Raw genomic sequence first — 13,339 nt, forward strand, 5'->3', positions numbered from 1 at the left:
TACTAATAAAATTACCCCAGTTCAGAGCCCCCATATTAGAATTAAAATCTGATCACGAGGGCAAAGTTGGATGCCCTGACCTATTTAAATTCTATACATTCAAGCTAGCCCTCTAATTTGCACTTTCTGTACATAATTAAAGCCATATAGGACTCAAAAGGAATTAAAATAATCTTATTTTTGTCTAGAGAAAGCCAATTTTGAAGTGCTGTTGAAAATAGCAAATGGAAAGATTTAAAGATGGATTTAAACACCCTCCCTTTCAGAGGAAAATAAGGGAGAAGGAGAAAGAGAAACTTCACTCTCCACCTGAATTTCAGGGGAGAACAGTTGCTTCACCTCTCATCAGGATTCTTGCAATGGGTAGAACAGTATGTGAGGAGAAGATACAGTGGTCCAGTGCTCACTCTCAGGTCCCATTCAAAGTATCCCTCATATCCAATCATTTTGGAGAACAATGGGGACTTATGCCCAAATTGTTATTAAACTACCTATGCCTCTTGACTCAGCAATACCACTACTTGGTCTATTTCCAAAGGTGATTAGGAAAAAAGAAAAAAAAACTCTATGTTCTAAAATGTTTATAGCAGCTCTCTTTGTGGTGGCAAAGAATAGGAAATTGCAGGTATGACCATCTATGGGGAATGGCTGAACAAGTTGTGATATATGATTGTAATGGAATGCTGCTGTGCTACAAAAAATGATGAGCTCACTGGTTTTAGAAAAAAAAATCATGGAAAGACTTGCATGAAGTAACGAAGAGCAAAGTGAGCAGAACAAAGAAAATATCATATACAGTAACATCAATATTGTTTTAAGAATAAGTTATTTTGTCTATTATAAATACCTCAAATTAACTATAAAGAACATCCGAAAAAAGATGCCAGCAGTATCCAGAGAAAGAAGAAGTATGTATAGAAAAATTATATATGTATATGTGTGTGTGTGTGTGTGTGTGTGTGTGTGTGTATTTGTGTTTAATGGTAGCCATCTCTAGGGCAGGAGGGAGGGAGGGAAGGAAAAAAAAATTACATGATAATTTTGTTATATATTTGAAAGGAATAGCAAGTTGTGCATAGTAGATTTGCAATTTCATGTATAATTGTCTTTTTTATTGTACTGTGTTGTAAAAATACTAGTTTTATTGCATAAATTAAAAATAAAATAAATCCATATTGAGGAATGTAAAAAATAAAAAAACAAACAAACAATAACAAAAACCCCAAGCATCTCTCTGCTGGTAATGCTGCTCCTTTAGTTTAGTCATAGATTTCAAACATAGAATGTTTTTACCTTAAATATGGAGCAAGACTTTGGGCTAATTTTTTCAGAGCAAACCTGGCAATATCACCTGCTTGCAGTTGTAGGGCACCCTTGAAGGGTCAGACAGTATATTTCTCTAGTGTTATTGACTCAAGCCTTCATTTTGCTGAGTTTCACTACAAAGCCAGCCATTAGTAATTAGCATTCCAATTCCATTTAGCCAATGATTAATCTACTTTTCCAAAGGAATATTTACTGTGAAGCTATTAACAAAAAGAAAAAGAAAAGCATTTTCCCTAACACCTGGGAGCATACTCTCCCTTATACTACTTTAGTACCTGGAGATAGAGGGCTTAGATTTGACACAGTTTCTACCTAGAATTTGCAACAAAAATTTCACTTCTGAATATAGCATAGCCAATGGAGGCATGATTCTGAACCTCTCTTACTGCTGGATGAGGCAGGGTAGATCACTTTGGACTCTACTTCTCATCTCTGACTTTATGCAAATCTTGGCATGGAATCCAGTTCCCAGACTTTTGATGGCTCACTCTCCTGGCCTTTTGAAACTCACAAGATGGTAGCCATCTCCCCTTTACTGAAAAGCAAGTGTAACCCTTGTCCCAAAGCCCATTGGTATGGGACTTCTCCTTATTGATGGAGATAAATGCCCTGGTCTGTGTGAGGGGTGGGGCAGAGTTGGTGAGAGTCAAGAGAGCTCTATACCAGTCCCCCTTTGAGACTCTTCAGGGCCAGTCCTCTCTGGGGACTCTAGCTTTGAGTCTTCAGGATTTTTCAAGCATCAAGTTGCTTCAGGCACTTACGGCTTCCTGCTTTGAGAGATAAGATAGAGGAAGCCAACCTCACTTCAGGTTGCTGAAGGAAAAGACTATGAGAAGACCTGAAAGGAACTGGCAATCTCTATCATGTCCACTCAGGGACTGACCTCAATTACATTTGTATCCCCAGCACTCAGTGTCTGGCACATAGTAAAGACTTACTAAGTACTTCTTCACTGACTGACTTACTCATTAACAAATTAATTCCTTGGTGCCATTGCGAGGACTTCAAGGCTGATGAGAAAAATGATTATTAATAACTAATGATTTGGAGACATTCAGAGTTCCTTCTTTTCTCTATCCTCCTTTCAAGACCTCAGTCTCTACAGGTTGATTGAACCTTCTCCTCTATCCAACTCCTCTATCCCTATCTATCTATCTCTAGTCTAAGGTGAATTCCATTCAATCAAGCTTGGGTGGAGACAGACCCTTTTGTCTAACTTGCCCAAGTTTGAGTATGACCTAGTTTTTCTGTCCAAGGGTGACATGATGTCACTCTAAGGCCCTCATTGGTGTAAGCACACTTCTCTTTGTAAAGTCCACCTCTCATTAATTGTTAACCAATCAGAGTTGATTGCCATTCTTTTGATCACTCCTCTGCCCAAAGGAATATAAATTTTGATTACTGAAACCTCGAAAGGTATCTTGGGGTTTGGGGGTTAGACATTTTTTCCCTCTTCCTTACTTATTTATCCATCATTAAAAAAAAAAAAAAACAACCTGAGAAAATGAACTCTTTTGTCCCGTGTAGTTTCATTTATGATTTCTTGAAATCAAGCTCTGGGAAACTACGCTTTGATAAAGCCCAGTGGGATTCAAATGGAGCTACTTGATCATGACTTAAACCCAAATAACTCTGGCTGTCATTGGCTGGGCAATAATAGGTCCCAGCCAAAGCCTCTCTGGGTCATTGTTTGGATTTTGATGGCTCAGGGTAAGTGTAAATAGTAATTGTTTCTGTTCTAACCAGAAACTCTGAGGGTCTTCCCTTCCCATTTTTATTTTATTCTGTTTTATTTTATTTTATTCTTTTGAGTAGGCAAACTGAGCCATCTTTTGCCTCATTTCTTACCGAACCTTGACTCAGACAAACTGAAACCTGGAAAAGACCTTAGCTTAAAAAAGCCAAGGTCTCCCACAGTATCATCCTGATTTCTATCTTGCCACTGTACTCAAATAACTGAAGGAGGGAGTGAGGCAGATGACTTTGCACAGCACTGCCTCACTTAAATCCAATTTACTTGCAAGTGAAGACATCAGCCTCCTGATGTATTGGTCCTCTTTGGGAAATGAAAGACAAGCCACAACATAAGCCTTGAGCCCCTACATTCTAAGAAAGAGACTAAATGACCATCCTTTTATTAAAATGCTGGCATTATTAATAAAATGATTAAATTACCCAGAAACTATGCCTCTCAAACCTTTTTAATCACCTGGCCAATGTGAATGGGACTCCAGATGTCACCCAGCGTTGGCCTTGGGCTCAAAAATGATTTCCCTTGCCTTTGCTTCAGTGTTCCACTTTTGTATCTCCATGTCCCCATCACTTCCAATTTTCTAACCTCCCTCACTAGAAAATGAAACCCCAAACTACCTCCTCCTGGGGTATGGCTAACATCTTGCTTCTGGCCAGTTTGCAAAATTCCTGGTTTTGCTTATTAATAATCCAAGGATCTGGGACCAGAATCCTCAGTCCACCAGGCTCTTCTCCCTCCCACCCTGTCCACACCCCACCTCCAGGGTTCCTGAACCATTCTGTATTTCTCTTTGTATTTGGGAAGTTCAGATGAGTCTGAAGGGCAAACTTGTGAGTCATAAATGGAGAGGGAAAGAGCCTAGAGTAGCAGAAGGAAAAGCCAAGCATTTAGTTTGGTGAAATCTCTAGAAATTCCTCAGTTTCCTCATCTACAAAATGGAGACAGTGGCCTAGATGGGTTCCTTACAGAGCCCTTCCAACTTTATATCATGAGCCTATGAACTATTCCTCTTTTCTCACCCTCTGAATGGAGGAAAAGTTTAAGAGACATAAATTTCTGAGTAATTAATCATTTTATTAATTATCACTAATGAATAATTAATAAAAAGATGGTCACTTGGCTTTCTCTGATGAACCAACGATAAATCATGTAGGCCTCTCAATGTTTATATGCCCTTGGAAGAGTGGGTGTTTCTAACCAGCAAAACTCAGCTCCGATTGGTTAACAATTAATGAGAGAATATTATAACGAGAGGTGGACTGATTCTAATTAAGGGCTGAGAAGCTTAACTTTGATTATGTCACTCTTGCTTGCAGACCACCTCCGGCCTGCCAATCTAGAAAAAGGGATCTACCCCACCCCACCCAAACCTGAGTAGAACACAATGGGCCAGAATTCACCTAGATCAGCTTTCTCTTTGTAAGGTTTTTTAGTTGGGAGGGAAGCAATTCCACCTGGATGAGATGCTCTAGGAGGGGTAAACTTTTGGGCAAGGTCGATAATGTCCTTCAAAGATGGACTACATAATCTACAGGGAGTTATTTCTGAATAAGGACAGAAGGAAAAAAGAAAAAAATCTTAATCTCTATTAAAAATTAGTTATTAATATAAGAAAGAAACAATTATTTCTCTCAGAAACCCAGATGTGGATAGCAACAGCCCAGTATGAGTTGAATAATCTCATCCCCACTGTTTCAGGAAGTTTTTTTCAAACTTGGAGATATAATGCCGGACAAATTAGAGTACTTTTATTGCTCCTGAGTAAATGAGGATACTCCTGGTCAGCTGTCCCTCCTGGGTATCTAAGAGACAAAGTATTTTGGGATTTGTGGTTATCATATATGAACCTGGTATCCAGTGACTCTTGTAGGGGAAGAATTATTCTTCTCCTGGGGCAAATTGTCTTTTTTTCAAAAGTCAGAGGCCAACAGGAAGAATTGGAAAGGGAAATATGTCTAATGAGAGGCTAACATTATGTTGTAGAAAGAGCACTGGATTTGGAGTCAGGAAGATGTGTTCAAATCCTGTCTTAAGTACTTAGTAATTGTGTGACCCTGGGCAAGTCACTTAATCTCTTTCTGCCTTAGTTTCCTTATCTGTAAAATAAAAAGTCTGGACTCAATGGCCTTTAAGGTCTTTTCCTACCCTGAATGTATCCTCTTATCAACCAATAGGAGAAGGTCCCGAGTTTGGAGGTGAGTCTCCAGAGCTCTGATTCACAGAAAGTGCTTTTGTTGTTATGTTGTTTTTTTGCCAGATTGAAGATATTCTAAAAATGTCTTCCTTTTTAATGGTGAAGAGTGATGCCATGTAAGATTTACTCTGGTATAGGGTTTTCTCCCAGCCTGAGAACACAGCTGGTTTTTCTTGCAGAGCATGATGCTCTGCTGAATTTCCAAGATCACAAGTGCATTCTGGGAATTGAAAAGAACTACAGGGAGATATGGGGCAGAGAAATGATGCTGTGCATGTAGCACTGGATCTGAAGTCAGGGAGACCTGAGTTCAAATCCAGCCTTAGATATTACTAACTCTATCACTCTAGACAAGCCTCATTTTCCTTAACTGTGAAATGGGATAATAATAGAACCTCCCTCCAAGGGCTGTTGTTGTGAAGATGAACCGAGATAGTAATTGTAAAATGCCTGGCACAGTGCCTGGCACACAGTAAGCACTATGTAATTTGTTAGCTGTCATTATGTATTATTATAAGGAATGATGTCTGACATTTCCAGAGCTGCTGAGGAATTGTAGGAACTTTACCCTTGCTGTGACTTTAAGTAACCGAGGATGTATACAGATCTTTTGGATTTGCTTCTTAGGGGAGGGAATCTTTATTTTTCATGAATTCATTCAAAGATTTTATTCTGTTTTCTTCTTTTCTATCATACTTTATTTTGTAGCACTTAGAACCCAATTCTTACAAGGGGAAAGTCAGTATCAGAATAGGAGGTTGGGGAGGATGGGGGTGGCGGGGGGGAAGCATCATACATACCACGTCCTACATTTCCAGAGCAGAGGCCAGAAGAGTGAGAAAATCCCTTAAAATCTCCCTGGGTCTTTTGTGTCCAGAGAGAGTTGACTATGCAGGGGCTACCTACATCTATAATATGAATCTATGTTAAGATGTTAATCCAGGATGACTTTGGTCCTACATCTGAGTCATATTGGTAGTACTTGAGCCAGTCACATAACATCTCATTCCCCAGGCAGCCAATATGATGAGTTTCCTTATCTGTAAAATGAGAAGATTGGATCAGATGATCTCCAGCTCTCCATCTAAGATCCTATGAGTTGTAAGGCATACTAAGAGTGGTTGTTAATTGACAATAGCGGAGGAAGTTTTCCCATTGGGAGTTCCTTATATCAATCAAATGGCAAATCTGGAAGATAATCATCTATATCCATTTCTATGTCAATATCCATGTCTATAAATATTGCTACATATAGACATATACATATATCCTATATATAAGCATAATTGATATAGATCAACATAATTGAAAATGACTAATAAATCTAGACAATTATAGATTCTTTGACGATATAGCTAAGATTATTTGCCTGATTGAGAAAGAGGGGATGGTCATTAACTCTTTTGGGTTAAGGGGCCATCATCCAGCTCTATTATGACCTGGTCAGACTACAGCAAGCATATTATACTGAGTCCTGGAAACCACAATTTAGGAAGGATATTGATAAACTGGAGGGTCCCAAGGCAGGATGGTCAGAAGAGTAAAGGACCTTGAGTCCATGCCCCATGAGGTTTGGTTGAAGGAGCTGGGGCATAGGGGAGGGGTAGGAAGGGGAAGTTGATTGCTATCTTCAAGTATTTAAAGGGCTGACCCATAGAAAAGAGATCACATTTTCTCTATTTGTCCTCAGAGAGCAGAAGCAAAAGCAATGGGTAGGAGCTGTCTTAAAAAAAGGAAGATTTAGGCTGGATGTCAGAAGAATATTTCTTGTTCTTTGAATCGTCCAAAGGCGGAACAGGCTGCAATGTGAGGAAGGGCATTTTCCTTGATGGAAGTCTTTCAGCAGAGGTTGGATGACCACTTCTCAGACATGTTATAGCAGGGATTCTTTTTCACAAATGGGTTGAACCAGATGGCCATTGCAGTCCTTTCCAACTCTATAATTCTGAGAGTTTTGGGAAACTGCCCTGAGCAATCCAATCCAGCTGGCAGGGCATGGACACAAGTCAAAGTTTTAGAGGATGCCACTGGGTAGCCCCAGGGACAAGCAGGAAGAGACTGATCTGGGAGGGGGCTCACCCTGCTGGGGCAAATACTGGTGCCCAGGTGCTTAGCTGCACCATTGGTCTAGTTTTGAGACCTAGGACCAGTGGTGCTTGACTGACATTATGGATCTGAGGCAATGTAGGGTAGGGAGCACTCAGCAGCTTTGGATTTTCAACTGGGACAAGATACTGCCTTCCTCAAATTGCCTTGAGCTCATTCTTCTTCAATGCTTCCGAACCCTCATGAGCCCTCAAAGATCCACAGTATAGCAGAAAAAGCAGTGAACTTGATATCCTAAATTCTGGGCAGGAGTCTAGACTCCACCACTTGTTAACTGCGTGACCTTAGGAGAATCATTTAACTTCCTGGGCCTCTGTTTTCCAGCAAGGACTAGATGACCTCTATAACTTTCAGATTTAAGGTCTATAATTCTTCTTTTTAAACAATAACAACAATAACCACACACACACACACACCCACTCACACACACACACACACATACACACAAACACCTCCTCCTTTTTGGCATAAAATTCATCCATGATCTAGTACTATTGAAAGAACATTGGATTTGGTGCCCGTTGACCTGGGTTTCAGGGTGACTGTCACTCTTAGTAAATCACTTTTCCTCTCTGAGACTCTGAAGGGAATCAGACTGGATCAGAGATTCTTTCCCTGGAGTATATGGACCTCGAAGAATCTATTATTAGATTTCAGGGTATCCATGAATTTGGATGGGAAAAACATAGACATGCTAATTTATTATTAGAATACGCAAATGCTAAATTACTTTCACATGACTGACTAACTGAAATTTAGCATTACCTTTAATTAATTAAAAATGGTATTCAGGGAAGAGGTCCATAGGCTTCATCAGACTCTCAAAGGGGTGCATGCCACAATGATCTCTAAGCCAGAGCTCACATTCTTTAAGTCTAGGAGTCTAAATTCCATCCTAAATCATGGCTCCCTCCTTCTATGTATAAATTCATTTCTTACTTCAGAAACTCCAAAGTTTTGTCACTAAGAAGCACAGTTTCCTCTATCTGAAGTAGAACCATTTGGTATGGGTGCATAGAATGTTTGTTTCTTTCTTTATTTGCCTCACCGTTCTTCCTCAATAAATACCTTTTGTAATGAATTCATATGACACCTGGGGTGGTCTAGCAGAGAGATGCATTGATGGGGGTTCAGAAGTATGCATTTGCATTGATGATGATCAAAGTATTCTGAGTCTGAGTGTAGCTGAGATTGTTGCATTCAAAAATTCCCCTTCCTTCCAAGCTCCAGGCCCTTCTTTTTCAAAAACCCTAATCTTGTCCCTTTTCCCATGTAAGGTACTGTCCCTTTAAGCCAGATACTTCCCTTATTGAACAATATAGGCCTGAAAGAAAAAAAAAAGACTTTTGCATAAAGAAAATGTCAACTCAACTAGGAAAAAGCAGCAACAGTATTGCTGCTATCATAGATGAACATTTCTGATGCCCAAAAGCAGTAGGAAAATAACTTTAGGTTAATTTTTTTTAAAAACGGTGAAAATTGCCTGTATTACTCTCTCTCCTCACCCTTGCATCATAGAATCCATGGCTCTATTCAAAGCTCAAAGCAAGCACCACCTCCTCCCCAAGCAATGTCCAATCTCCCCAGGTCGCATTTCTCTGAACCCCTACCAGAACTTCTTTGCATTTCCTTTGCAGGCATTTTGCATTAATTTATTAGTATATATGTTGTTTCACACTGCACACTCCTACCGGAGTAGAAAGCTCCAGAAGGCAAGGGGGACTATACTTTTGTCTTTGTATCTTCAGCACTTAGTACAGTGCCTGGCACATAGTAGGCACTTCATAAACACCTGATGAATTGAATTCCTCCTCACAAATACTAAAAATCTTCTTTCCCTCCCCCACGAATCTCACTCTCTTCTCCTTCCCCGAAGACCTGAATTGCCTCTACTTCCTCAAGGGTCTGTAATCTTTTCTCCTCATAATCCCTTCTCCCCAAATCCTAGACATAGCTAGTCCCTGTCTGCTATTTTTTCTGCCCTTCCCTTCCCTCTCCCCCCTAGTTTGTCTCCCTCTGGTTTTCACCTTTCCTCCTTCTTCCCTCCACCAGACACTGTATCCAGTTGGTTCAGGCAGGAGAAGAGGAAGGACCTGGGCTGAGTTAGAGTCAAATAAAAACATTTAGAATGCTCTTTTAGGTCTGAGAAGCTAGAGTGGACTCTAGACACAATCTCCCCTCAGACCTGGCATCTATACAATGCTCAGGATTGTCCTAAAAGCACTTTCACAAGATTACCAAGGAATGTATATATTTTCTGAAATAGGAGGCAGCTAGGAGTGGGGGTGAATTACTTGAATTAAGACAGTTAATTAGGGGTGATTTAATTTCTGGCTTATTCATCTTACTTTCCCAGTGTGCAAGGTAGGAGGTTTCGATATTTTTTAAGCTCAGCAATGAAATAATGGATTGAGGGCAGCCTCAAAGTCCCAGACTATTTGTCTGAGCCCTGCTTTTGACATATATTGTCTGTGTGTATGATCATGGCCATGTGACTCATTGCTCCACTATCAATTAGCTAGTACAAGAACTTTCTAGAGCAAGACTTCCCCATGCTGAGGAAATCATTGGTCCTGACCATTTTTTTTAAAAAGGTGGGTAAGGTAGCTGAATGTCTCAATTGTTAAAATACTGTGTCTGGAGTCAGGAAGATCTGAGTTCAAATTTAACCTCAGGTATTACCTGTGTGACCCTGGGTGAGTCACTTAACCTCTGCCTTAATCCACCAGAAAAGGAAATGGCAAACCCCTCCAGTATCTTTGCCAAAAAAAAAACCAAAAAAAAAAAAAAACAACTCATGGACAGTATGGTCCACAGGGTAACAAAGAGTCAGACATGACTGAACAACAACAAGATGTTGAAGCCACATGTAGAAGCTTTCTTTTGGCAAGAGAGAGGGAAGGTGGAATGGGATAATGGAAATTTAAGAAAAAGTTGGAAATATATGAACATCTCTATTTTTAAGATTCCTTTATAGGGGTAAAGTTGATTTATAAACACAAACTTTTATACTTAGAGATAGGAAGACTGAGAAAAGGCAAGAGATTTTTTTTTTTAGGAATGTAGAAGTATTTCTTTAGAGGTTAAAATAAATTTTAAAAGTAGTTATTTAGAAGGAAAAATCCCTAGGACTTTCATTTTGGGCAAATGACTTAAACCTCTCTGGGTCACAATTTGAGCCCTAAAAATAAGGGGCTTCAATTAGATGGCCTCTAAGTTCCCTTCTGGCCTAAAACCTATGATTCTATAAGCATATGGTTCTCCATGCTGGAGGGAGCATCATTATTGGGTGCAGGCTGAGTGAGGGAAGAGCCCTGTGCTCCCAAGCCACCTTGGGTTTTATGCATTGCACCCCGGATTTTGGACCTTCTGACCAGTAGGAGAGCCTTTGCACAAGGAAGAGGGATGATTATTTTTTGGAGACTTCGGTAAGCCTGGAACTTTGTCTGGAAACACTTATTGGGTTATAAACTAATTGACATATTTCAGGATTGGGGTTAGGGAGAGGATGTTAAAGATGACAGTCCACAGGAATTTATTAAGCACCTACTATGTGCCAGGTATTGTGTTGCAGATGCAAAGAAAAACAGAAGGCAGTCCCTTCTCTCAAGGAGCTTACAGTCCAATTGGGAGACAACAGGAAAATAACTGCATGGAAAGAAAATACAAACAAGATAAATTGGAGATAATCAATAGAGGGAATTAGTATTAAGGAGGATCCAGACAGGCTTCATCCTATCATCCATGGTAAGACTATTTTCTGCATCATGCTGTCCCTTCCCCTCCTCCAAAATGGAACTTTCTCCAGGTACGAGCACTCCTAGGTATGGCTCTGGGCATTTCCACCACCAGCACAAATGGTCCTCTACTCCATACTAGGCTGTCTTCATGATCTATTGCACCTTCCCCATTCCCCACTCCAAATTTATCACCCTTGGTATCAAACACTCTGCTCATGAAACCTCAGATGATAGGCAGACAGTTATTACTAGACTCATACTTGCAACCCTTCCACCTGGGGAAGACCAACAGAAGCTCATGTTTCCCAGGGATAACTTTCAAGAATAACTGGTCACTTCTATGCCAAGATGAGACATTGGATCTGGACTCCAAGATATATCACGGAGTAAGGGGCAGTTTGCACTGGTGGTGTGAGCACCCAGAGCCATAGGTAGGAAAGTTTATACCTGGAAAAAATTCAATTTTGAATGGTGGTGGGGGAAGGGGATTAAGAAATAAACAAACCAACAACAACAAAAAAAAACTCCTGTTCTCAGATAGTTGCATTGGTTTCTATTGGGTGAAAGAAAATTTGTCACGTAAAATAGCTTTTTTTTTTAAAAAAAATTATTATTTATTTATTTTAAACATTCTTTTAAAATTTTGAGATCCAAATTTTCTCCCTCTTTCCCATCTCCTCCCCCACCCACCAAGAAGGCAAGCAATATGATATCCATTATTCACGTAAAATATTTTAACAATTAAAAAGCCAAAATGATTCTGTATGTTATATTTAACTGAATCTCCCCGTACTTTTTGAAAAGCATCAGAAAATGTCTTTGGGCTTTAGGGAAACAGGAGAAACCTTTTCCCCTAGCAGACTCCTTCAACTAGAGGGAGACAGAGTGGCAGCCCTTTGAAGAGGAAACAATAGAGATTTACACTGAGAGATTGCTTGACCTTCCTCTAACCTACCAGTTAGAGCACTAGGATCATTATTTTAACATGGCAGTGATAGTACTTTGACCTTTGACCAAAAGATTCTATTGCTAGACATGTACCCCTATTGATAACAAGAAAGTGAAAAAAATGATAAAAAGAAAGATCTCATACACAGAAAAAAAATTTCTGGCAGTATTTTTTTATAGCAGAAAATAACTGGGGATACAGTGACAAGAAAACTGACTCTAGTGTCAGAGAAACTGGTTTCAAATCCTGACTCTGATGGTTATTGACCTATGTAACCTCCACAGCGCTCAGATTCTTCAGCTGCAGAGTGTGGGGGATTAAATGGCCTTTGAGCCTCCCTTTGAAATCTATTGTCTTAGGCTCCCAGATGCCCATTGATTGGGAAATGGCTTAACAATTTGTGATAAATGAATGGAATGGAATATGTCTATACCGTAAGAAATGATGAATGTGAAGAATTCGGAGAAGCACTGGAAGACTTACATGAACTGACTCAGGGTGAAGTAAGTGGAACCAGGAAAACAATACACAATTGACTACAACAATATAAATAGAAGCAGCAACAATAAAACAATCAAAAGTAAATGCTGAGAAATTATAATGACCAGGCTTGACATCAGATATGTGTGAAGGTATTTGCCTTCATTCATTACAGAGTTGGGGGTAGGGGAGGTCTATGGATATGGAACACTGCAGATAATATCAGACTGTTTAGCTGATTTTATTAAACCATTTTTTATTCTTTATTATGCAAAGTGACTTTCTGGAAGGAAAGGGTTGGGAAAGTTGGAAATGCAGATAAAATTAATATTAAAAATATCAAAAAATTTTATTAAAAGCAAAATCATTGATTTATCAAGTCTAAAACAGATAAGCAAAGCTAATTAGTTTTAAAATAAAATAGATGGATCTTTGATCTTATGGATATGGGCACTTGCCCTGTGTCATATAGTGTCTGGGTCAGGATTTGGACTCAGGTCTTCCTGAATCCAATCTTAACACCCTCTCCATTGCTCCATCTAGCTACCTACACATATGTGTATAGGGATATATGTGCATATTGTATGTTTTTACATTTATATTTGTATGTATACCCACATATATGCCTGTCATCTACCTGCTACTTTGGTACCCTGAGTGTGCTCCTTTCTCTAACTTTGAGACTTCCAGCATCTCTGACTTCAATGCAGTGGGTACTCTCAGGGTGATAATCAGCACAAGATAAGACTCTGCCCCAAGACATTGACTTGTTGGGGAGATGTCATTTCCTC

This window comes from Trichosurus vulpecula, chromosome 9 (genome assembly GCF_011100635.1).
Source record: "Trichosurus vulpecula isolate mTriVul1 chromosome 9, mTriVul1.pri, whole genome shotgun sequence".
Classification (NCBI taxonomy): Eukaryota; Metazoa; Chordata; class Mammalia; order Diprotodontia; family Phalangeridae; genus Trichosurus; species Trichosurus vulpecula.